The 26,340-nt window shown below is 37.4% G+C and overlaps 1 protein-coding gene across 3 annotated transcripts in view; it reads left to right on the top strand.

Moving 5' to 3' along the window:
• Positions 1 to 26,340, top strand: part of LOC150087158 (RNA-binding protein Ro60) — a 164,579-nt gene that overhangs the window by 5,258 nt on the left and 132,981 nt on the right. The gene's annotated exons all lie outside the window — the stretch shown is intronic.

Genomic DNA, 26,340 nt, shown 5'->3' with positions numbered 1-26,340 from the left:
GTTGGCAGGGTAGTTAATGATAGGAATCAAGGCATACTACTGCAACAAGACCAAAAAAAGTTGGACAGATGGGCTGTCCAGCCAATGGGAATTGGGATTCCCGTTGGTTGGACATTGGTGGGAATTGAGATTTAACTTTGGCAAATGTAAGGTACTGCATTATAGGAAGCAGTAATCCCAGAATAATATACTAGTTAGGTGGTACTACATTCTAAGTGGTGGAGAACAAGACCCTGGAGTAATTGTACAGTTATACATGAAGTTCTCTGAGCAGTGGAGACAGGTTGCCAGAACAGCGTATAGAGTTTTGTCACTGATGTATTCAAGCCCGTGACCACCAAATACGGAGGATGCGGAAAGGTCAGGGAATGACCACCGCATATCCCCGGAGCATTATGGCCTTAGTTGTTAATGCTCCTAAAAAAACCAAAATAACAAATGACAGTGATGTATATAGGAACTTTTTCAGCAGTAACAAGAGGTGATTATCCCATTGTATAAAGCAGTGCTTAGGTTACAGCTTGAGTACTGTATACAGATCCAGAAGCATTATTTTAAAAAATATGTGGATCTGTTGGAACGGGTGCAAAGAAAATCAACCAGATTAGTCAAGGACACAAAAGGGTACTTAGTGTAAAAGGCTGCAATTTGCTTGAAACGTGATTTTGAGTGCGATTGATTATTGGAGAGCAGACTTCCATCTGGTGTTGTGGAAATTGGTAGTTTGAATAAATTTATGAAAAAATTTAGACGAATTATTAGAGTAGATGAAAAATTATTTTTTTTTTTGCTGATGCTGTATAAGCTTGTTTCTTGGTATCATTTGCTAATATTAAACTAATAACAAATACTTTAAAAGTAATTGTATTTTTTAATATGTCAAGATATGCCTGTCTGTTTATACTTTGGGTGAAAAACAGCAGTGTGCTTTAAAATTTTAGTATCCACTAATTTCTTGAAAAGATATCAGTGGGAACTAAATGATGGTATTTTTCCCATTCAAAATGTTCAGGGTAGGAATTTTCTAATTGCTTACTGTTAACATTCCAGTGAACTTAATTTTCACCTGTTAATTATTATTATTGTATTTACTTATTTTATTGTTTTATTTATCTTATTAAAAGTGGAAACAACAAGGAATGTTGAAATTGCAGTCCAATAAATCTCCTTTGCATTTCATATAAAATATTCATGAAGATAGTTAAGTGAGTTCATAAATGAGAGAGAGAGAGAGAGAGAGAGAGAGAGAGAGAGAGAGAGAGAGAGAGAGAGAGAGAGAGAGAGAGAGAGTGTGTGTGTGGTGTGTGTGTTGTCAGAAGTAGAAGGGGAATCACCAATCCAGCTCAGGATCCTGGGTGTGACAAAAGAAAATGCGAAAATGTAATACAGAGAAAGGAATCAAAGTGAATGGATAAATATAAAACAAATAAAATATACTGGTAATATTATCCTAATAGCATAATATTACCAGAAAAAATAATATAATAAACCTTACAAATAAACAATGTACAACTTGTGAAGAATACAAAATGTCAACAAACATAAAACTAAAGTAACGAAAATAGAACAGTTAAAATAGACTTAGATGGAGAGGCCATAGATCAAGTTAGAAAATTCATGGGTATGTTATTTACTAAAAAATTAGACATTAAAACCATAAAACATACAATAGCTATTAGTTGGTTCTCATTGACCAAGAAGGAAAAACCTGGAATAGCAATAAAGTTGCTGAAAAACTTAAAACTCTACAAATCAGTAATTTCAACACTTACCTACAGGTGTGAAGCCTGAATAATTAAATCAAAGAAGAATGGAAATTGACATTTGAAAAGAAGTGTCTAAGGAGGGGCGCCTCCTTAGCCAGGTGGACAGGAGCAGCAGTGTGTAGCACACGCTTCCTGATTAGACCGGGGTTCGAGCCCGTGACCACCAAATATGAAGGATGTGGAAAGGTCAAGGAATGACCACTGCATATCCCTGGGGCAATATGGCCTTAGTTGCTAATGCTCCTAAAAACCAAATAACAACAACAATGTCTAAGGAGGAAGATTAATAAAGCAAAATTGATGGGTTAAAAAAAAAAAAAACCACTAATGTGACATTTAGAGCAGAACTAAATTTCACACAGACAATCAAAAAAAAGCAGCTGCAGTGGGCAGGTGAAACATGTGGATCCATGGTACTGTATATTACAAAAGAAAAGAACCAAATGGATAACTATTAAATGAATAGTTGGCTGCTGTGAAGGTGAAGAAAATGTCCATGTTGTATTATTTGGCATTCTATTACTAATATAAGGCAAATTGTGGCAGGCATTTAGATCTGATGACCAACTGCATTACAAATTTCTGCATTCCTAACTATTTGCTCTGATTCCTTCTGCTTTGAAGGCCTATGTATGTACTCTGAAACTCCTTGTCAGAGACTTCCTAATTTGAAAGCTCCTCATTTTCATCTCCTCTGGCTTAAAAATCTATACCTCATTTTGTCAAATTCATCTGTCATCTTCCTGACTCCATGAATCACATAAAATTCTTTGATTTAATTTCTTTGAAACCCTACTTTCTCCAATCTAAATTTCCTAACAGTTTCATTTGATTTTAATATTCACAACTGCAGTTGGCTTAATTTCTACAGTTAAATGAACTCAGCTGGTCAAGATGCCAAGGCTTTTGCAATTAATGATTTCATATGGCTTGCTCATTTACCTAACAGAATCCCAGATAATCCTAGATGTACACCAAACACAATCTTATTCTCAGCAGTAACCCCACATGGTCAATGTCAGTGGTATTCTAATCACTTAAAATTACATCTTGGTGATGGTCTCTTATGTAGTGGAATGTGAATAGGATGATCTGTGTGATTTTTATTCTTTTCCTTGGTTGGAAAATAAGAAATTGAAAATTCGTCTGATCCCAATGTTTGCTCAGATCGTGTCAGGGAAATTATTCTTGTAGGGATAAAATCCTTTATACACATTCCATCTTAAAATCTTGGCCCTTATCTAAACCTTGGTTTTCCAATGAATGTGCTAGTTCAAGATAAGAATGTAGCAAATTGCAATTGGCTTGTATCCAAATCTCCAGTTTTATTAAAGATTGTAACAATTTTAAAATAGTTATTAATCAATCCAAAGTTGTTTTTTTTTTTTTTTTTAAACCAGGCAGAGAGTAGAAAATGTCTTCAAACAGTAGATGAGCATTCTGGTCTCTTGTCAGAGCAATTAGCTGCAACTTCTGTCCTACAATATTCACTTTATTATAACCTGATGGTTCTATTCATGCTCAGCTAAAGACAAAGTAGACTAACCAGCATCCTGTTTTTATTCTAACTCTTATCTTGACATCCCACCCCCTGTCATGCCTAATATACCCACTCACTGCCTCGCGTGGTCATATTGAGTGGAGTGTTCTAATATACTGTCGATACATTGGCTTATGTTTCTCACCTTTGAACAAATTCAATGAGAAAATTTGTTGAAACTCAAGCAGTTCCCCTTGACATTTCTAAGGATTTTGATCATGTTTGGCCCGGTCTTCTAAACAAGCTTTCATCTTACTGGCTGCCAACTGTCTTTTGCAACTGGTTATCCAATTTTCTCTCTGAATGCTCATTGCAGTTGATGGTAGATGGTGCTCTGTCTTCTAATTTCTCCACTAATGCTGGTTTTTCCCAAGGTTATTTTTCTTCTGTATATTAATGGTTTTCCACTGACTACAAATCCTATCCATAGTTTTGCTGATGACAGTGCACTATATTACACCTCCAGTTTTAGAAACTTAGTCCTGCACAAGCAGCTTCAACTACTTGATTAATCAGAGCCAGCTCCTTAAATGTTGCTCTTCAGATAATTAAACGTAAGGTTTAACATAAAACTAGATAGCGAAATATGTCGCACTGTATTAGAAATCTGTTAGATTAGTTTAGTATTATCAATTATCAGTAAAATTTATTAATCTTAAAGTTCATTATTAATTGAATTATACTTAACAGAATCAAGACACAGAATAGCCAGAATGCTGTGGCTTACGGGAGAATTGAAGGGGGCAATTTTCCAATGCATCATAGTCTAAAACAATGTGCAAAATGTGAAATGTTTCCAGACCTATCTAGAACAGTACATGATCTAGCCAAGGAGGATGTCTTTGTGTGTTCTAGGTGCAGAGAGACTGTGAAGAAATTAGGTGTGAACTCAGTGTTCTGATGGGCGTCTATGAGAATTTGAGGTGTAGGGTAAATGCCTTCGAAGAAATTGAGGGGCTCATCAAGCTCTCAGCTGCCTAACTCAATACCAGAACTCACTCCTGTGCATCAGGCAACACAGCAGCAATTTCCAAGCCAGAATGCTCTGGTCCCATAGAAATTAGTTATTGTCGGTGACTCTGTTGTCAGTGAGACGAGGAATATATTATGCAAAAAGGATAGGTGGAATAGGACCAGGGTATGTCTGCCAGGGCAAAAGTTGATGACATTGTAGGGTAGATATCATCTTTTAAGGGCACAAAAGACTATATTGTTGTACACGTTTGCACTAATGACCTTAAGAGTAAGAGATCTGCAGATTTGCTTAACAAGTACAGGTCAATGCTGAAAAAAAGTTGCGAGTTAGGATTAAATTTGAAAGTGTCTGCAGTTCTGCCCAGACATGATAGGAGGGAGTATATGATGAGAGCCTTATCAATCAATTCTGCCCTGGAGAGATTGTGCAAGACTCATGGGATAGAATTTTTTTTCAGCGTGGTCTGTGCTCGCTAACAGGAGAGACTGCTTCTACAGGGATGGGATACACTTAAATAGAAAGAGTGCAAGAATATTTGCTGATGCTATTGAGGCAGTGTTAGGTGGTTTGGAAAACTGCCAGATTGGGGGGGGGGAATCATAGACTAAAAGATTAACGGTAGCTGCAGGCAGAGGCGAAAGTGATTCTTGCACTGCTTCTGTTGTAATGAGCAGCAGCCTAGAGAGCAAGTTGCTGGGGACTTCAAGAGCTGCTGGGAGTCATCATGGAACAAGTAAATACATGGGCTGTGTTAGGGTAACTAAGAGTAAGAACAAGTGTATGTATACTTGCATGTACACTAATGCTAGAAGTATAGTAAATAAAATTGATGAATTTGAAGTGCTGATCAAGACATCAAAGGCAGATATTGTTGGGATATCAGAGACATGGTGTCACACAGATATAAGCAGTGCAGAATTGGAATTTGGGGAGTACAATGTGGACAGATGGGGTAGAAAGGGAGGACGGGTTATGCTGTTAGTTAAGAAACACAAATCTAAGGAAGTGCATCCAGTTGACACGTGTAGACAGTGCAATGTTGAGTTTGTTTGGTGTGACATAAACACTGGGAAAGGGATAATGAGAGGAGTATGTTATAGGCCTAATGACTCTGATGAGTACAATGAACAGTTGTGCAGAGAAATAGTGGGCCAGTAAATCAGAGTCTTGTAATGGGGGATTTTAACTTTCAGGATAATGACTGGAATTTGTGGGTTGGTCACTCGCACACTAGCAAGACTTTTGTGGATTTATTGGAGGATTGTTTTCTACAGCAACATGTTCGAGGGGCAACCAGAGGCAGTAATAACCTTGATCTAATTATCAGCAGTGATTATTCATGCATTAAGAATTTGTGGATAAAGCAACCACTAGGTGACTATGATCACAGTGCACTGATGTGGGATTTACTTGAAAGATGTAACTACCATCAAGGCTAAAGGTGGAAGGGCTTTGCTTTCGTAAATTTGACTACAGTGGTCTCAGACAGTTCTAATTCTATACAGTGGGATCAACTGATGTTACCAACAGTGAATTCTAAATGGGAAGCCTTCAATGACTTAATATTGCAGGCTACTAGGCTTTTCATGCCAACTAAGAAATACTGTTCAGGGTTCAGGCCTAAATGGATGTCAGATGAATTAATGAGGCTTGTGGCAGATGACACAGAAGCCTATGGCAGATATATTTTTCATGTACATTCACACATGAGGAGTTATTCAAGGAGGGGAATGCCAGAAGTTTATCAAACACTAACAGGGAACTAAGTGATTTTGTAATAACCGAGAGCAAAGTGGAGGAGAAATTGTTGAAGTTAAACATAAAAAAGGCACCTGGGGCAGATGGAATCTATCCAGTTATAATGGAGGCAGCAAGGTAAGTAAGCAAATCCTTGCCATTAATTATGAGAGCATCCTTAGAGTTGGGGTAGGTCCCATGGACTGCAGATCTGCAAATGTATCCCCAATTCACAAAGGGTGACACAAATAATTATAGACCTGTTAGTTTAACTTCTGCTCCTGGGAAAATAATGGAGTCACTGGTTAAAGAGTTGATACAGGATCACCTAGACAAAACAGCAGTAATAGTTCAGACACAGCATGGGTTTGTTAAGGGAGTCTTGTCTGACCAATTTGATTGGATACTACAATGTAGTCACAAAGGAATTGGATGCAAAAAATAATTTTGGTATCATATACCTGGATTTCAGTAAAGCTTTTGATACTGTTGCATATGGAAGACCGCTGAACAAATTGAAGTAGTATGGCATTAAGGGCAAGTTACTGCAGTGGATAAAGGGATGGTTGAGTGGGAGATAGCAGAGAGCGGTAATAAATGGATGGACACTGCTTTATGTGGACTAATGTTACTAGCGGAGTCCCCCAGGGTTCGGTGCTGGGCCCATTGTTGTTTTGTGTATTATCAATGATATCGATGAAGGTATATCAGGCTTGATGTCCAAGTTTGCAGATGATACAAAGGTTGACAGGGTTGTTAATGACAGTAAAGGCAGTATTCTACTGCAACAGGATCTAGAAAAGTTAGGCAAATGGGCTGAGAAGTGGCAACTGAAGTTTAACATTAACAAATGCAAAGTACTCTATATGGGTAGCAGTAACCCAATAGAAACGTACCAACTGTGTGGTATGTTTCTATTGGGTTACTGCTACATTCAGGGAGGTGGAGAACGAAAAAGACCTGGGGGTAATTGTGTAGTCACATTTTAAGTTCTCTGAGCCGTGCAGACGGGCTGCCAGAGCAGGTTATGGAGTTTTGTCAGTGATATACTCTTCCTCTTCCATTTTGCCCATCATGAGTTCAGTGTTTTCAATGCCGGGGTGCTTTTTACGACTTCTGTTGAACGCTCCCAACAAGAAATGGAGGTCAACTCTTCAGCTGACACCTTTGGGTGTCTTTCTTTCTCTTCCTCTCCAGTGTCACTTTCTGTAATTTTCTTCAACTTTTGTAGCTTCTCTGTTGTTAGCTCATGGCCATGAGCATCAATAAGGTCCTCCACATCCTCTTTACCAACCTTTGACCAAAAGTTTTTTTTTATTTTGCTGATTACCAAAACACAATGTAGCCTCTAAATAAAAAATGTTTTCATATTACTAGTAGGTTTTTTTTTTTTATGAAATACATTTCCTATAGAAGTTAGGGTATTTTTGGCTATTTTTACACTTTAAAAGTGAACAGTGTGAAAATAAATATTTTTCATTGAATTTTTTTTCATGTTAGTAAAGAATAGTATAGTTTAAAACTAAAGCATGTGGTATAGAACTTAAGTCTAAAATAATATAGCCTAGAAAATTTTTAAATAATACAACTCTTAAAACAGTTATGAAATGCTGCCATATCAATATTCATGCATTTTTACATAAAGTGAAAAGGATACTGTTCTCATTGAAAATCTAAAATTTCAATTGGTATTTAAATGTGAGAAAGGCACCTGGGGTGGATGGGATCTATTCTATTCAGTTATATTGAGAGGCTACAAAGGAGATGAGCAAACCTTTAGCCATAATTATGAGAGCGCCCTTGGATTCAGAAGATGTGCCGGATTGGGGTTGTTTGAATGTATCCCCAATTCACAAAGGGGATCAAAGAGTGACAAATAATTACAGACTTATTAGCTTAACTTCTCTTCCAGGGAAAATAATGCAGTCATTGGTAAAAAAAGTAATGCAGAACTACCTAGACAGGTGTGTAGTTATACTTCAGTCACATCATGGGTTTGTCAGTGGGTGATATGGTCTGACCAATCTGATTGGATACTATGTTGCAGTAACAAAGGAACTGGATGCAAATAATAATTTTGATATCATATACTTGGATTTCAGGAAAGCTTTTGATACTGTTGCACATAATAGACTGCTACACAAATTGGAGTAGTGTGGCATTAAGGGCAAGTTGCTGCTATGGATAAAGGGATGATTGAGAGAGACGACAGTTTTTATCAATAGACATTTGACTTCAGACTCCTGAAGTCTGGAGTCATCCCAGTTTGGTACTGGGCCCATTGTTGTTTTCTGTATTTATTAATGATATTGATGATCTGGCTTAATGTCTAAGTTTGCAGAGATGATACAAAGGTTGTCAGGGTGGTTATTGAAAGTATGCTAGTGCAACAAGATCTAGAAAAATTAATTGGTTGGGCTGAGAAATGGCAATCGAGGTTTAAACATGCAAAGTACAGTAAGTCCCCGACTTATGTAAAACTGAGTTACGTAACTTTGGACTTATGTAAATTTTTTTTCATTTTTTTTTTTTTTTTTTTTTAACGAACTGTAAAATTTAAAACAGTAAAAAACAAATAAGGAATCAGTAGTGACGAACGCTGCATGCACAATTGCACAAGTGAGATACTAAGTGAGTAATGAGTTTACGAAGCTTAAAAAGGAATGAAGAAAAGATTCTGAAAATTTATGTATTTTTTTTATGACTGAAGATTTCAGTGAAGGGGACATACGTATCATCATAATAATGTAAAAATCCACAGAATTCCAGCTATTGATATTATCGCAAATGCAATAAGATCGAGTTTACTACCTACTTATAATGAATTGCACTAACAGAAAAAGCCCAATAAACTGGAAATTGCAAATTGTTTTTATTGTTTAATGGTCGTGACCTCCAGAAATGTGCTTTAGTAAAATGTGAGCTCGCGTGAGGCGATAAGTGTGTTTCCACCTTAACCCTGTGAAATTCTTTACAGAAAATTTCATTTTGACTGTTATCATGGTGCTGACTAAGAGAATAACTGACAGCAGTACTAGTAAATCTACCAAGAAAAGGAAAGCGATTGATTTGGATCAGAAAATTAAAATAATAAGGATGTATGAAAATGGTCAAACATGAATGCGAGAAGCGGCGAAGGGATTGGCACCATTGAAGTCAACTATAATAACCAAGACTACGAAATACATATCATTTTTTACAGTACAGTAACACGCATTTTTTCTTCCTTTGTTTTCTTTTCTTATGCCACTCCAGCTACTTCACAGCTGTCCCCAGATAAAGCTTTTAATTGAACTAATTAAAAATATGTAACTATTTTTTCTATATATATATCTAATATATAAAAAAATGTATAACTAATTAATTGATATTATCAATTAATTAGTTGATATTATGTGGATAGCTGAGGATATTATGTGGTGTTTGTAATTTTGGCATATCAGGGATATAGTAGCAATATTTTATTAGTCATTCCCGAGTTACGTAAAAAGTCCTGGAACGTATCTTTTATGCACGTCGTGTACTTACTGTACTTCATATGGGTATGTTAATTCCAGATTAATGTACCAACTGTGTGGTACTACACTCATGGTAGTGGAAAATGAATGACCTGGGGGTAACTGGACAGTCAGATATGAAATTCTCTGAGCAGTGTAGAAAGGCTGCCAAGACAGCATATGTTGATTTGTCAGTGATAATCAGGAATTTTGCTAGCAGGGATAAGGAGGTGATTATTCCATTGTATAAGGCAATGATCAAGCCACAACTTGAGTACTACATACAGGTCTGGAGGTCTTATTTTAGGAAGGATGTAAAGTTGCTTCAGTGGAGAAGGGCAACAGGATTGGTGAGGGGAACAAAGGGGTTCCCTTTGTTCCCCTCAGTCACTGCAATCTGCAGAACTGAAACTTTTCTTGGTAACAAGAAAGGTTTCAGTTCTGCAGATTGCAGTGACTGGTGACCAGGCAAGTATGATGCAGTCTGATTGGAGGCTTTGAATGGATTGAGCAAGCTCAGTGCTGATGAGATTCTTCCTCTTGTTCAGACTACACACGAGAGGCCATAAATTGAAGTCTAGGAATGATGATTGAAGAATAGATGTGTGAGGGTTTGCAATTAGCCAACAGGTGGCTGATTTCTCGAACAAATTTCTGTCTGATAATGTGGAAGTTGATAGCTCGACAAACTATTGGAGGGCATGGATAGGTGGAATGGAATTTTTTTTTTTCTCTCTTGCTGTATCAGCAAAAAATAATTATGCAAGAAAGCTTGCTTTCTTGCATCATTGACCACCATTAATACTAATGCTAAGAAGATACCACAAAATTTTAGTGATAGCTACAGAAGTATACATTTTGTGATATATATACAGTTTCTGAATAGGGAGGCACTTTGTAGATGGATACAATTTCATGCTGATGCAGTGATGTAGTTGAAGATGTCAAATAGCAAAATCTGGAAAGTCTGAAGTTAGATGAGATGAACTTCAAATTAGTTTCTGTAAATCCACAGTTTTCTTTTAAATCATTCTATCAGCCAATGTCCTTTCATGGTTCAAATCCAGACTCTGTTTTGCTTTATTTTGTGTATGTGGTATTTCTCAAAACAACTTTCCTCCTTACACATTTCCTCAAAGTTTCTTGAAGTTGTAGAAATAGTTTCAGTATGACAGTTTAGAAAGATTTGCACATTTCTGAAGTTTCGACATATGAAATTATAGTATGAGTGCTACATTAGATTTCTCTTATGGTGATCTCTTATTAGGATAATCGAAAGCAAAGATTACTCTTTGTTTTGCCTCAGCATAATTTGGTTCTTATTCCTGTTATGGAATATTTGAATAAATGTCCTCTATTCAGAATTACTTGTTTACTGGTTGAATTGCCCATCCAATACACGAAATGCTTTTGAGGATGGCTGTATTTCACTTTCATGGGGCCCTACATAAGTTCTCCAGAATTTGAGTACTATACATTTCTTGATATGGTAGTGTATATAAGGAAGTGAACACAGTATACATCTGTATTTGAGGAAGGGTATGTTCCCTCAAAAGCTTTAGCCTAACAATGTAGAAAACTGATATGAATGCAATATTAACAGTGAAGGAAGCTGATGTGAATACAGTAACCTGCAATTGCAGTGGCCTTCTTCACAGACACACAAATCCAATACAGTTCTGAAATTTGGCTTTTATTTTTGTCTGTATGATGCCTTTATTTAGGTCACTTCAGTGTAAAGACAAAGGGTTTTTATATGGATACCGTGTATGCTAATATAAAACCATTTTCATTAAAAAAAAAAAAAAAAATGGGAGAAGTAAGTGGGAGAATCCTAAATTGGTGAAGAATGCATCTGTTGAGTGTTCGGTTTCTGTTAACCTTTTTCTGATAGCATATGTCTGACAGATGCTACTTTTTAAATTGGAAATAAAATCAAATACCTTTCTCCACAAATATTCTCCAAATGATTTTACAGTATTTTTAGTTGTTATTTTGATATATTATGAATTACATTTTAATTAATTTTTTGTTTAGCATTTAACAGGTGCCAGGCAAGTAATAGCATTTATTTCTTGTACTCAACTCCCATACTCATTATGTCTATGAGATGCCAACAAGAGATGTGTAATCTTGCTGTTTGAGCTTTGGTTTTGCAGGCTTGACAGAAATTTAACATAAACAGCTGACAAAAACACACATTCACCTGGCACTTACCAGACATCAGGCGACAACTCAGCGTTGTTATGGGCCTATATCAGAGTTTGAAGGACAGGGTGGATGCCCTCGAAAGATCTAAATTGAGGGGCCCATCAGGCTCTCAGCTGCCCACATCAACGCCAAAGCTTGCACTTGGTCATCACGCAACACAGCGGCAACCCCCAAGGCAGAATGCGCTGGTCCCACAAGAACTAGTAGTTGTTGGTGACTCTATTGTCAGGGAAACTGGAAACATGCTTTGTAAAAAGGATAGGTGAAACAGGACCAGGGTATGTCTGCCAGGGGCAAAGTTTGATGACGTTGTAGAGCAGATATCATCTTTTAGGGGCACAAAAGGTGATATAGTTGTACACGTTGGCACTAATGATATTAAGAGTAGGAGACCGGCAGAATTACTTAACAAGTACAGGTCACTGATGAAAAAAAGCCGTGAATTAGGGTTGAATTTGAATTTGAAATTGTCTGCAATTCTGCCCAGACACGATAGGAGGGAGTATATGATGAGAGCCTTGTCGATCAATTCGGCCCTGGAAAGATTGTGCAAGGCTCAAGGGATAGAATTTTTTTCAGCCTGGACTCTACTTGTTAACAGGAGAGACTGCTTCTACAGGGATGGGATACACTTAAATAGAAAGGGTGCAAGAATATTTGCTGATGCTATCGAGGCAGTGTTAGGTGGGTCGGAAAACTGATAGCTTGGGGGGATACAAGAACTAATAGTTTAACAGTAGCCGCAGGCAGAGGTGAAGGTGATTCTTGCACAACTTCTATTAGAATAAGTAGCGACCTGGAGCGAGGGGTGTTGGGGGTTTCAGGGACGGATGGCAGTCATTGTGAAACAGGTGGGTATATGGGATGTGTTAGAGTAACTAAAAATAAGAATAGGTGCATGTATACTTGCATGTATACCAATGCTAGAAGTATAGTAAATAAATTTGATGAATTTGAAGTGTTGGTCAAGACATCAAAGGCGGATATTGTTGGGATATCAGAGACGTGGTGTCACACAGATATAGGAATTTTTCTAGCAGGGAAAAGGAGGTGATTATCCCTCTGTATAAGGCAATGGTCAGGCCACGGCTTGAGTACTGCGTACAGGTCTGGAGGCCTCATTTTAGGAAGGATGTAGATTTACTTGAGCGTGTACAGAGAAGGGCAACAAGATTGGTGAGGGGAATGAAGGGATCCTCTTACCAAGAGAGGCTTAAGTTCTGCAAATTGCAGTGGCTGGAGACTAGGCACCTGCGCGGTGATCTGATTGAGGTATATAAGGCCTTGAATGGGTTGAGCACGCTGAATTCTGATGGGATCTTTCCACTTGTTCAGATTACGAATCTAAGGGGGCATAAATTCAAATTAAGAAAAGACAGATGTAGAATAGATGTGCGGAAATTTGCCTTTAGCCAGCGGGTGGTTAATTGCTGGAACAAACTTCCATCTGTCGTTGTGGAAGTTGATAGGTTGAATAAATTTAAGGAGGTACTGGACAGGCATTTGGAGGGAATGGTGTGATTTTTTTTTTTTTTTTTTTTTTGGCTGATGCTGCATAAGCTCATACACTTGCTTTCTTGCATCACATGCCACTACTACTACTATAAGGAATGCCGAACTGGAATTTGGGGAGTACAATGTGTACAGAAAGGATAGACAGGATAGGAAGGGAGGAGGTGTTATGCTGTCAATTAATAAAAACATAAAATCAAAAGAAGTGCACCCAGTTGATATAGATGAACAGTGCACTGTTGAGTCAGTTTGGTGTGACATAAGCACTGCAAAAGCAAAAATAAGAGTAGGAGTGTGTTATAGGCCTAATGACTTGAATGAGTACAATGAACAATTGTACAGAGAAATAGAGTGGGCTAGTAAATCGGAATGTCTTATAATGGGGGATTTTAACTTCCCAGATATTGACTGGAACTTGTGGGTTGGTCACTCACACACTAGTCAGACTTTTGTGGATTTATTGGATGATTGTTTTTTACAGCAGCATGTTCGAGAGGCAACCAGAGAAAGTAATACTCTTGATCTGGTTATCAGCAGTGATCATTCATGTATTAGGAATTTGCAGATAAAAGAACCACTAGGTGGCAGTGATCACAGCGTACTGACGTGGGATTTATTTAAAGATTTAATTGCCATCAGGGGTAAAGGAAAGGGTTTTTGCTTCCGTAAAGACGAGTACAGTGGTCTCCGACAGTTTTTAAATTCTGTACAGTGGGATCAACTGACGATGTTACCAACAGTAAATTCTAAGTGGGAAGCATTCAAGGAATTAATCGTGGAAGCTACTAAAAGTTTCATACCTATTATTAAGAAATATTGTTCAAGGTTTAGGCCTAAATGGTTGTCAAATGAACTAATGAGACTCGTAACAGAGAAGAAAAATGCATGGGATGCATATAAATTATCAAGCGACTCAGAAGCCTATGGCAGATATAAGTTAATCTGTAATCAGGTCACAAAGGAGGTTCGGCAGGCGAAGGCAGATTACGAGAAATCCTTGGCAAAAGATGCTAAGAAAAACAGCAAGGATTTCTTTACTTATATAAACTCTAAAAGGAAGGGGATGAATCAGATTGGTCCACTTGACATCGATGGTTCGACTGTTGATGATCCTGCTCAGATAGCAAACAAACTGAATGAGTATTTTGCATCTACATTCACACGTGAGGAATTATTAAGGTTTGAAAATGGCAGAAGGTTATCAAATTGTAGCAGGATACTTAATGATTTTGTAATAACTGAGAGCAAAGTGGAAGAGAAATTGTTGAAGTTAAACGTAAGAAAAGCACCTGGGGTGGATGGGATCTATCCAGTTATATTAAAGGAGGTGGCAAAGCAACTAAGCAAACCCTTAGCCATAATTATGAGAGCGTCCTTGGACTCGGGAGGTTCCCACGGACTGGAGATGTGCAAATGTATCCCCAATTCACAAAGGGGGATCGAAGGGTGACACGAGTAATTACAGACCAGTTAGTTTAACTTCTGTTCCTGGTAAAATAATGGAGTCACTGGTTAAAGATGCATTGCAGGATCATCTAGACAAGACTGCAGCAATAATTCAGACACAGCATGGGTTTGTTAAGGGAAAGTCTTGTCTGACAAATTTGATAGGATATTATGATGTGGTTACAAAGGAACTGTATGCAAAAAATAATTTTGATATCATATATTTGGATTTCAGGAAAGCTTTTGACACTGTTGCGCATGGAAGACTATTGTACAAATTGGAGCAGAATGGTATTAAGGGTAAGTTGCTACAATGGATAAAAGGATGGTTAAGTGGGAGAAGACAGAGGGTGGTAATCAATGGGTTCTGCTCTTCTTGGACTAATGTTATTAGTGGGGTCCCACAGGGTTTGGTGTTAGGTCCACTGTTGTTTTGTATATTTATCAATGATATTGATGAAGGTATATCAGGCTTAATGTCGAAGTTTGCAGATGATACAAAGGTTGGCAGGGTTGTTAATGACAGTAATGGCAGTGTGCTACTGCAACAGGATCTAGATAATTTGGGCAGATGGGCTAAGAAGTGGCAACTGAAGTTTAACCTTGACAAATGCAAAGTACTGCATATGGGTAGAAGTAACCCCAGAGAAACGTGCCAACTGTGTGGTACTACACTTAAGGTGGTAGAAAATGAAAGAGATCTGGGAGTAATTGTGCAGGCAGATATGAAGTTTTCTGAGCAATGCAGACAGGCTGCCAGGCAGGTCATGGGGTTTTGTCAATGATATAAAGGAATTTTGCTAGCAGGGAAAAGGAGGTGATTATCCCTCTGTATAAGGCAATGGTCAGGCCACGCCTTGAGTACTGCGTACAGGTCTGGAGGCCTCATTTTAGGAAGGATGTAGATTTACTTGAGCGTGTACAGAGAAAGGCAACAAGACTGGTGATGGGAATGAAGGGATCCTCTTATCAAGAGAGGCTTAAGTTCTGCAAATTGCAGTGGCTGGAGACTAGGCACCTGCACGGTGATCTGATTGAGGTGTATAAGGCCTTGAATGGGTTCAGCACGCTTAATTCAGATGGGATCCTTCCACTTGTTCAGATTATGAACCTAAGGGGGCATAAATTCAAATTAAGAAAGGACAGATGTAGAATAGACGTGCGGAAATTTGCCTTTAGCCAGCGGGTGGTTAATTGCTGGAACAAACTTCCATCTGTCGTTGTGGAAGTTGATAGGTTGAATAAATTTAAGGAGGAACTGGACAGGCATTTGGAGGGAATGGTGTGTTTTTTTTTTTTTTTTTTTTTGGCTGATGCTGCATAAGCTCATACACTTGCTTTCTTGCATCACATGCCGCTACTACTACTATATCATTTGAGCATCTGTGTTTCAATTCAGTGTGTGTGTTTGGTGAGGGGGGGGGAGGAAATGAGTGACCTTAATTCTGTGAAATACAATAAAAACATTCTTATTATTATTATTTTCTCTGGCAAAACTCATTTACAAAATGAGTTTTGCAAATCATAATTAATAACTCACTGTTTTCAGTTTGGTAAAAAAAATTAAATTTAAAATTTTTTATTTATTTTTTTTATTAAAACAAAGGTGTCTCAGACTTCTGCATTTTGAATTTTCATTTGGGGAAGTGAAAGAGGGAGAGGAAAACTTCACTTTTAGGTATGTTTGCATATGCACATAATGTATCCTGCATCTTGTATTATTGCTAATTTATATCTTCATTCTGAAGCCTCTTTACCACAGGATATTTTTACTTTTAGGTATGTCGATGATTTATGTTTGTTTAATTGTCCAAATTTTCTCCATGCTTTTGGCCGTTTATCCCCAGGAAATTGCTTTGGATAAAAACTAAAAGCAACAACCATAAGGCCTGTTATTTAGATTTTATTATTATTATTTTTTTTTTAATGAAAACTCCAAACACGAAAGGTATTAGAACATATAGTACTTAGCACCATGCATGAGCTGAAGGTTGAGAAGATGAAAGGAGATACTTGTTTACATTAGATTTGAATTTTTGTAGACTGCAATTTTCAGAAACATGCGTGAAGGGTGGTTGTTCCAGAAAATGGAATTTGAAGGGATAAATGAGGAAGAAGAAAAGTTGTTCCTGTGATTTTGAAATTGGATAGTAAGTGGATATTGACTGGTTGTGGCACATGTTTGAAAGGGAGAATTATAGAAGCCAATTTAGAAAAACAGTAGTGGTGGAAGTATCTATAGAAAAGGCATGCAACAGAAACAATGTCCATGAGACAGTGAGTAGCAATACTGTAAAAGATGGAATATTAAATTAACCTAATTCCACTCTTTCAAATGGATTGTACTGTACTGAGAGATTATGGGGGTTACTGTCCCAGCTGTTGGAGCAATATTCCATGGTAGGGGAGATTTGAGATTTCTGTAGATTGAGTAGCTATTTAGAAGAAAAGTAATGGCAATAGCAAAAGAGAAAACCCAATTTTTTGGATGCAGGGGAAGCAGTATTTGTGAACTTATGTCAAGAGATTAGAAGTCAGGATAATCTCTAACATGGATATGTGATTTTGTCTAGAAATCTGAGTGTTATCAAAGATAAGCATAGGAGTAGAACAATCCTTTTTTGCAAGATATAAAACGGCTGAGTTTTGGAAGGATTGAAATGAACTAAGTTATCTTTCCCCACTGGAGAATTACCTTGAAATGAGCATTTAAGGAATTGGTGGTGGAAATTTGAGAAGTTTCTGTTTGTGCAGGAGAAAGGTTTCTCAAACTGGAAGGTGGAGTGTAATATACCATCATCAGCAAAACTATGGATAGGATTTCCAGTCAGTGAAAGAATATCATTAATATACAAGAAGGAAAGAGTGGGAGGAAGACCTGAACCTTGGGGAACACCGGCATTAGTGGTGAGGTTAGAAGACATAGAGCAATCCACAATCACCTGCAGTGAGCAGTTAGAGAGAAAACTGGATGTCCAATTATAGAAAACAGTTGACAATCCATAAGATGGAAGCTTATTTAGAATACCTTTATGCCAAACACAATCAAAAGCCTTTGAAATGTGAAGAGCAACTGCTTGAATTTCACCAGACTTTTCCATTGAGTTTAGCCATAGATGGGTAACATAGGCCAATATATCACCAGTGGATCAGTGCAGATGGAATCCATGTTGGTGATCATTGATCAGATGGAAGGTTTCAAGATAATTTAGAAGTTGGCTATTAATGGATTTCTCCATTACTTTAGACAGAGTAGAGTAAATATTTCATCCACTTCAAAATAATTGCCTTTGGCTTACACCCTGTTCCATATGTTTCTTCCAAGCACAAACATTTCTGGAAGTCATCTTCTGTAAGCCATTTTACCACTTTGGTAATTTTTTCTGAATGTCTTCAATGTACTGGAAATTGGTTCCTTGTGTGGGGTGCATGTTCTCACATAGGGATTTGTTTTTTGGTCAGAAACTAGTGAACAGAGAGAGAATTATGTGCTGGCATATGGCTTGATGGAGCATCCAACCATCATTCCACAATCCAAGTCTCTTCCTTTGAATTTTTTCACAGTCTTGTCAGAACTTCAGTGTAGTATGTTTAATTGCTTTGATTGATTTGGTTGGTACGTATTCAGCCCTAATAATTCCTTTAATATCAAAGAAAACAAGAAGCATGGTTTTCATTTTTGATTTTTACATTCTTGCTTTTTTGGTTGGGGCGATTTTTTGTATTCCATCGCCTTGACTGTCTTTTAGTTTCTGGGTTGTACTGGAATAGCCAACTGTCATCTGAAGTAATTATGGAAAGTCTGGATCTTCATTCAAAATTTTTAGCACCATCTTGGCACACTTTTCTCATGCCTAAATTTTCAATTAAAATTTGTTCGTTTCTTTGTCTGTGTTGCATTCTGATGCAATCATTCTAATGGTTAATGACGATCATTTCTAATCAACGTCCTTATGCAGTCCACATTTTCATCAGTTTTCATGGATATCGGACGGTGTGATCATTCATCATCATCTTCCCATTCTATCTTCTAAAAATCATTTATGCCATTCAAAAATGTGAGCTCTTGTCATATCTTACCCATAAATTTGATGGAACAACTCATAACTTTCAGTTGGTGTTTTCTTTAGTTTTGTTAAAAATTTGAGATTGATATGTTTTATTCTTTTGTTTGTCATTTTACCAGTAAAATGCAAAAACACAAGGTAATGAAGACCTGTCTCATTGCAAAGTGAATGAGCATGTTGGAACACAGTTTGGCAGACAACTAGGAAATGGTTCTAGGTCAACTACTGTGCCTTTGTTTCATAGGTGGGACTAGGTGTGTAATTACTTTGTGCACGGTATTGTTATTTAATAGAGTTCTTTAGTTTTGTTAAAAATTTGAGATTGATGGGAAGGATTTAATAAAATCCTTCCCATCCTACAAGGTGTAGGATGGGAGGGATTTTTTGCTCTGTTTAGAAACTGGCTGGTTTGAGCAAATTTCCATGCAGAAAAATACAGTAGTGGATTAAGAAAGTGTAAAAAGGTGACACAGAACAGGAATAAGTTCAGGAGCACAGGTTCTGAGAACAAGTGGAGAAATACCATCAGGACCTGGCACTCTATTGGCATCAAGACTGTTCAAAATTCTTCTGAGATCCTTTTGACAGAGAACCAGGAGGCATTGAGGGGAGTGTATAGGGAATGGTAGGAGGTGGTTTACCAAGATCCATCAGTACAAAAGTTAGATGAAAAGTAGGATGCTAGTAAGTCGACTTTATCTTTGGCTGAGGTCATGACAGAACCATCAGGTTTAAACGGAGGGAGTACAGATGGGCAAAAGTCAGAGCCAATAACTTTGGCAAGAGACCAAAATGCTTGACCATTTAGACAAGAAGCAAGTTTTTTTTATGCTCGTCTATTCAAAATCTACTGTTGACTGATTAATAACTGCTTTATAATTGTTGCGAGCTTTGGTGTACTTAAGTCCACCAAAGCTCGCAACACTTGGGCTTACATAAGTCCCCAACTTATGTAAGCCCAAGTTTGTAACTTCAGACTTGCATAAATTTTTTTGGTAAAATCATAAAGGTACTTTCTGTGTAATTTTTGAGATTGAAGTTGAATGAAGGAACAATAGCCATAAGTTTTTATTTTTGTACCCATACAAACTATGTTGGATAATAATCTGCAACGTAACTAGAATCTAGGTAAATAACTAGAGTTAACATTTCATTTTTATGTTTAAAAATTCTGAAGAAATATTTGACAATGTGTTTGAGACAGGTGGACTACGTTGAAGCACTTCAGAGAAACCCCCACAACAGTTTAGCCACATGGACTGTGTCCCATCGGCTGTTTCTTAGGAGAATTACATTCTAGCCCTTTGTTTCTACATCCTTTCCTTCCTTTATTTCTGGATTGTAGAGTCAGTTCAGTTTTGTTTGAGAGTGAAGTGGGAGCTTTTGTTGGCATTATGTATGTAATATTTGTTACGTATCGGGTTATTGTGGTGAAGTTGAAATTCATGTTGTCCAACCATTTTCAATGACTTCACGTCAAACTATCATCATGTAGTGCATGCTTCATTTGCATGTTGTAAGGATGACAGCATGTCTTGTAACTTAACCCCGTGAAGTTCTTTAAAGAAAATTCCATTTTGACCATTATTGTGGTGCTGCCTAAGAGAATAAGTGAAAGTGGTACTACTTCACTGCTGCCCCCAGATAAAGTTTTTAATCATTATGGTATGTAACTATTTTTTTTCATTCTTCTGAGGATATTGTGGTTTTTGTAATTTTGGCATATTTATAAGGGATATAGTAGCAATATTTTATTAGTCATTCCCGAGTTAGTAAAACTCGACTTACCTAAGAAGTCCTGGAACATATCTCTTACATATGTCGGGGACAGACCGTACTCAGAAAATGAACCTGAAGATTTGGATTCAAGCCAGTGTGATATGCAACATTCTTTCACCTTGAACAGCCTTAGCACATTTATTGGAAAACCAAGGTTTAGATAAAAGACGAGATTTTAAGGTGTATTGTGGAACAAAGGATTTTACCCCTACAAGAATAATATCACTGAGATAATTTGAGAAAACATTGACATCAGAATATTAAAATAGTAATTCAATCAAGGAAAAAAAAAATAGAAATCTTGCAGATTATGCCATTTTGTCATTGCAGATTATCCCATTCTTTTAGTGCCAAAGAACATGAGTCTGAGAATGGCCATGAGAGAAAGGCTTCATTGGATAAGAGACTGACTGTCAACGAGTTGTGATCTTCTGAGGTGCCTAGAGGACCACTCACTTCAATAGTGTAGTAGGAAAGTTTGTTGTTTTTCTTGGGAAAAAAGATTAAGAATGTTGACTTTTTTTTTTTTTTTTATGTGAACCCCAAACACGAGAGGTATTAGAACCTATAGTACTTAGTACCGTGCTTGGGTTGGAGATTGAGAAGACGAAAGAAGATATTTGTTGACATTGGACTTGAACTTCTGTAGATTGTAATTTTCAGGAAATACGTATGAAGGAAGGTTGTTCCAGAAAACGGCAGTTGAATGAATAAATGAGGAAGATGAAAAGTTGGTTCTGTGGGTTTGAAGTTGGACAGTAAATGGATGTTGGCTGGTGGCGGCACATGTTCGGACTGTTTTGAAAGAGAGAGCGGGAATTATAGAAGCTAATTCAGAAGAACAGTGCCCATGGAAGTATCTGTAGAAGAGTCATGCAGCAGAAACAGTGCGTCTATGAGACAGCGAGTGGAGAGACTCTGTTAGAGATGAATCATTAATTAACCTAAGTGCCCTCTTCTGAATGGAATCAAGAAGCCTGAGAGAGGTTTTGGGGGCACCACCCCAGATGTGGGAACAATATTCCATGGCAGGGCGGATTTGCGATTTATACAGAGTGAGCAGCTGTTTGGAAAAAAAGTAACGCCGAGAGCGAAAGAGAAAACCAAGTTTTTTAGATGCAGAGGAAGCAATATTTGTAATGTGCTTGTGCCAAGAGAGATTAGAAGTCAGGGTAATCCCCAAAAGAGATATATCCTTTTGCCTAGAAATTGGAGTGTCACTAAAGATAAGCATAGAGCAGAAGAATCCTTTTTGCGAGATATAAGACAAGACTGAGTTTTAGAAGGGTTGAAATCAACTAAGTTGTCTTTGCCCCACTGGAGAATTACCTGAAGATCGGCATTTAAGGAATTGGTAGCAGATTTTCAAGAAGTTGAAGCTGATTGAGCAGGACAAGGTTTCTCAAAATGGAAAGTTGAATGCAATGTGCTATCATCGGCAAAACTATGGATAGGATTTCCAGTCAATGGAAGAAGGTCGTTGATATACAAGAGGAAAAGAGTGGGGGAAAAACTGAACCTTGGGGGACACCGGCATTAGTGGAGAAGTTAGAAGACAGAGAGCTATCAACCATCACCCTCAGTGAGCGATCAGAGAGAAAACTGGATAACCAATTACTAAAACCAGTTGGCAAACCATAAGATGGAAGCTTGTTTAGAAGACCTTTATGCCAAACACGATCAAAAGCCTTTCAGATGTCAAGAGCAACTACTTGTGTTTCACCGAACCTTTCCATTGAATTAGTCCATAAATGGGTAACATAAGCCAGAATATCACCAGTGGATCGACACTGACGGAATCCATACTGGTGATCGTTGATCAGACGGAAGGTTTCTAGGTAGTTTGAGTTGGCGGTTAATTGATTTCTCCATTACTTTAGAAAGAGTAGAAGTAATTGCAATGGGACGATAATTGGATGGGAGGGATTTGTCACCCTTTTTAGGAACTGGCTGGATATGAGCAAATTTCCAAGCAGAAGGAAAAACACCTTTAGAATAAGAAAGTGAAAAAATGCGGCAAAGAATAGGAGTAAGTTCAGGAGCACAGGTTTTGAGAACAAGTGGAGAAATACCATCAGGACCTGGAGCTTTCTTAGCATCGAGATTCATCAAAATCCTTCTGATATCCTTTTGACGGAAGACCACAGGAGGCATTGAATGGAGTGTGTTGGGAATGGTGGGAGGTGTTTTACCAAGATCATTAATACATGAGCTGGAAGAAAAATGGGATGCTAGCAGGTCAGCTTTATCCTTGGCTGAAGTGACAACAGAACCATCTGGTTTGGACAGAGGTGGGAGCAGAGATGGGCAAAAGTTGCGGCCAGTAGCTTTGGCAAGAGACCAGAATGCTCGGCTACCATTAGGGCAAGAAGCAAGTTTTCTACTCTTAGCCTGTTCAAACTCTAGTTTGGACTGATTAATAACTGCTTTACAATTGTTGCGCGCTTTGGTGTAGGCAGAAAATGAAACTGAAGAATTAGAAACAAGCCAATTACGATATGCAACATTCTTCTCTTGGACAGCCTTAGCACATTTATTGGAAAACCAAGGTTTAGATAAAGGACGAGATTTTAAAGTGGAGTGTGGGATAAAGAATTCCATTCCTGCAAGAATAATTTCACTGACACGATCTGAGCAAACGTTGACATCAGAACTTTTGAAACAGTAATCTGACCAAGGAAAAGAAGAAAAGAAGTCTCGCAGGTCATCCCATTTTGCATTCTTGTAATGCCAAACAACACATGGTTGGGAATAGCCATGAGATAAAGGTTCCATTGGAGAAGAGACAATCACCAAGTTGTGATCTGAAGTGCCTAAAGGAGCTCTCACTTCGACCGTGTACTTAGAAGGGTTGTTTGTGAGAAAAAGATCAAGCGTATTGGCTGTATGATTAGGATTGTCCGGTATTCTTGTAGGTAAATGAACAATCTGTGCTAGGTCATTAGTAATTGCAAAAGCCTCAGCATCTCGACCTGCTGGGTCGGTGTGACTAGAAAACGGAAGCCAGCTGGGGTTGTGAACGTTAAAATCACCAAGGAAAATTACCTCACTGTTAGGAGAGTTGGACTGGAGAAAGTCAAGTTGCAACGAGAGGAAGTCAAAGAGCTCCAAGTGATTAGTCGAGTTGGGAGAACGGTAGAGACAACAGATGAATTTGACACAATGAGGTAGAGAGATTTTAAGCCAGAGAAGATCAAAGAGAGGAGATTCCAAATTGGCAAGTCTCTGACAGGGAATATCAGAACGGACATATGCACAAGTACCACCTTTGAGGCGAAAGGAATCATACAGCGAATAATTTGGGCATCTGAGATGAGCAGTAGTTGAATCAACCGATAACTGAGATTCTGTCAGAAAACTGAGATTTTGTCAGAAAACAACCAATAACTGAGATTCTGTGTTGTTAGGATTGTCTGGTAATCTGGTAGGTAAGTGAACAATCTGTTTGGTGTCATTAGTAATTGGAAAAGCCTCAGTGTCTCGGCCAGCTGGATCTGTGCGAGTAGAAAACTGAAACCTGTTGGAGTTGTGAACATTTAAAATCACCAAGTGATTAGTGTAACTTTGGGATTAAAAGAGGAACCATATGAATTTCACAGAATGGCGTAGAGATTTTAAGCCAGAGAAGATCGAAAAGATAAGGTTCCAAATTACTAAGGCTCTGTCAGGGAATATCAGAGCAGACATATACACAAGTGCCACCTTTGAAGCAAAAGGAATTGCACAGGGGATAAATAGGACAATTAAGATGCACAGTCATTGAATCAACCAATAAGTGGGATTCTGTCAGAAAATATGTGGAGCTTGGCAGACTTCAAGTGAAAATGGTCATCATTGGGATCGAAACTATGACCATGTATATTTGTGAAATTAATGAGAAAGACTTGGTTATAAACATGATATTTTTAATTTAACGTATTTAGCTCCTCACATTAGTTATCCAATATTTCTAAAAGTAGACACTCCAGTGTTATCCTTTTCCAGTGTACCAGGATTGCTGCCATTTCAAGTGATACTGAAATTGTTCTAGTTAAAATAGGAAGATTTTATTCTAATTTAATTGGCAACCTGTTTCTTTTGTCTTATCTTCATTATTTTTTGTATCAATCATAATAATATTAATCATTATGAGCTATTACCTAAAAAATCAAATTTTCAGTTAACTTCCATGTATGTCTGTCAGTTTACTTATTCCTCCCACCCATCTCATTCATTCAGGTTTACACACACACACACACACACACACACACACACACACACACACACACACACACACACACACACCTAACTGACTTACTTTTAAATTAATTCACAGTTCATGCTCCCAGATTTCCACTCATGGTCCTTTCTATAGGATTGCATATTGCAACCCTAAGACTGATATGCCTTAATTAGTATCATTAATAAATATAGAAAAAACCATTGGCCTTTAGTAATTAGGTGATTGATTGATAACAAGATAATTAGTTATTTACATTTTTCACTTTTGCTAATTGCTGAACAAGAAATTCAGTTAAATAAATAAAAATTGCATGTGCTTGAAATGTAATGAATTATGTACATTACCTAACTTGTTTTTTATACATGCATAAACACTGTCCTTCATTAAGTCTCAGAAATACTTTAGGTGTTGGGGAAGAGGAGTAATTTGTACCTGGTATCATGGAGGATAATCATTCATCACTGGATAGAATGGACCTGAGAAGAATGGCTTGTCTTAGAGAAAATTTATCATTAAATTTTGTAGCCAGTTTTCAGGTTCTTGATATGGCAAATACTTGTTGCATGTTTTCGCATCATAAATTTGTCTGTATTAAGTACTGTAAGGGTTGATCAAAAAGTTATTTTCAAACATAAATTTATATCTTGGTATGAAATTCTTCTGTTTGTCCATTAGTACAGTGCACAAAATCAGACCAGCATTTTTCTTATAAGCTTTATATGAAGCATGTAATGGTGTATAAGTGATTGTAAATGTCCAGTGTTGTTAAATAATACATGTGAAAAACCAAAAATGTAGAAATCTGAAAGATATATGAAGGATATAAAAAAAAACATGTTGATATGCAACAGATGTTAAAAAAGACCTGACTGGTCCAAGTAGCAAACATCAGCTTCTCAGGCAACTGTGAATATGAAAGTTTTGTGATCTTTTTGTGAATTTACTAATTGATTTCAAGGTTCTTCTGACTTTGCTGCATTTGATTTTGTTTTGAATTTAAGATGTTTCTGTAAAGGTACTACGAGCAATAATGAAAAGTTTTTTTTTCATATATCTAGTTGATATATGAAATTTTGAACTGCTGCCTAACTGGACATAGTCATCTTTGTATCTGGAATGTTGAAGTGATAATTCTATGTGAGGAATTCACTGTATTTTGGGCCTAAGTAAGTACTTGGATTGAAGAGTTCCCATCATAGAAATCACTATGCATTATTTTAAAACTGCAAAAGCATTTTGAGAGAAGAAAGAAAAACAAGGATTTCAGTTAGTATTCTATTTAATTAAGACATTGTGCCTTCCTTTAGATTTTCTATTGAAATGGCTGTCATCAGGGATAGTAGAATTTAGTCACTAGAACAACCAATCTGTTTACTAGACCTGGCTCACATTATCTGTTTCTTCTGAAATATGGAGGAGTGTCATTGGGACAAGTTTCAGTTCATCAGGAAATAATAATTAAAATTGAGCCAAGATATTGCTGGTCCAGTGATGTGCATTTCAATGTGACTGTGTTGGGGAGCGGTTAGGATAGTGAACCAATTTGCTTCCATTCTTTCACTTTCATAATATGAACTTTTGATCAAT

Source organism: Mastigoproctus giganteus, chromosome 4, assembly GCF_048544385.1.
Source record: "Mastigoproctus giganteus isolate SK-2022 chromosome 4, ASM4854438v1, whole genome shotgun sequence".
In the NCBI taxonomy this organism is placed as follows: Eukaryota; Metazoa; Arthropoda; class Arachnida; order Uropygi; family Thelyphonidae; genus Mastigoproctus; species Mastigoproctus giganteus.
This window is presented reverse-complemented; position numbering and strand designations above follow the sequence as displayed.